This window comes from Limulus polyphemus, unplaced genomic scaffold, assembly GCF_000517525.1.
Source record: "Limulus polyphemus unplaced genomic scaffold, Limulus_polyphemus-2.1.2 Scaffold1145, whole genome shotgun sequence".
Classification (NCBI taxonomy): Eukaryota; Metazoa; Arthropoda; class Merostomata; order Xiphosura; family Limulidae; genus Limulus; species Limulus polyphemus.
In genome coordinates, this window is record NW_013666755.1 from 305,625 (window position 1) to 306,964 (window position 1,340).

At 32.5% G+C, this 1,340-nt stretch overlaps 1 protein-coding gene across 3 annotated transcripts in view; it reads left to right on the top strand.

The window, feature by feature from the left end:
• The window catches only part of LOC111086497, a 92,643-nt gene that overhangs the window by 85,042 nt on the left and 6,261 nt on the right, over window positions 1-1,340 (top strand). The window lies entirely within an intron of this gene.

Genomic DNA, 1,340 nt, shown 5'->3' on the forward strand with positions numbered 1-1,340 from the left:
ATATATATATATATATATATATATATATATATATACACTCGATTTAAACGAGATAGGAAGTCTTCACTCGAATGTGATTACTTGATCAAATCCATTTTCAAGTCAGCTGTAAATTGAACTTAAGTTTATAAAAAAAATACTTGATTTATCCTTTCATCAGAAATTTACTTTCTTTGTGTATTTACCAGCAAATGTAACCGACGGATGTTATATACAGTAATCCAATAAATGGGGGCATTAATTGCCTCTTCCACTATTTGGAGTAGGATCACATGAACCACAAGGTACACGTGCTATATACACGCGACATTAACCGCAACTTTCGAATGGCGTTGTCTTCACGTATTTCGCTACCGTCTTTCCCATAAATGTTAAAACTAAAAGTTCGAAGGCCCTTTTCATCGTTTTAATCGTGACAGTAAATATTGAACACTTAAAGTTTGATCACAATGTTAGCATATTACAAAATTTTGGTTTGAAATTGTTTTTTTTTTTTGTTTTTTCTTACGCACGTACCTGTGGTTAGAAGTTTAATAAACAAACTCCTGTATTAAGTGTTATCCTCATTTTTACATAACCGTACGCGACGCGATTTCTTTAACTCCATTATATCTTTATAAGAGGCTATTAACTGAGTAGTTGTTGTCTACTTAGACAAAAGCTTGTTAGAGCTGGATGACGTTAATATGTGTCTAACTTTAAAAAGTGTTTTAGATTTATAGTATAGAAAAAAATCATGGAAACGCATAGGTGATGAATATACAGAAGTCACAAACAATGTGCGATTGCAAATAAACAGGCAATGTACCATTAGTACAATATAATATTACAGAACATCTAAAAGAAAGAGAATACGATGCACAGTGCACTGCTACTTTATTTTAAACGGTACAGTACATCTTGGTGTTGTATTACCATACGTTAACCAGTGTATTATTATGATACATTGTTACTCTATTAGTTATCTCTCCTAAACAGCGGTTCTTGAGCAGTTGTACATCCACTAAGCCGCTTCATTCTAACGTGTATCTAACTGTATTTACAGATAAGTCATTTATTAGTGAATTGTCTTGTTTCACGTAAAGAGCCATATTCTTAGCATATATTTAACATTCTTTGGAAAAGTTTCTACCTTGACCACTTCTATAACAAATAGTACTAGTTTCACATAATACCTTCAGAGTTTCAATAAAACTCCGACTGAAACATGAAATGTCACCTCAATTTGCGATATAGAATAGTTTCTACGAGCCGCAACTTTGATTTTACTGAAACATGAAATGTCACCTCAATTTGCGATATAGAATAGCTTTCACGAGCCGCAACTTTGATTTTACTGA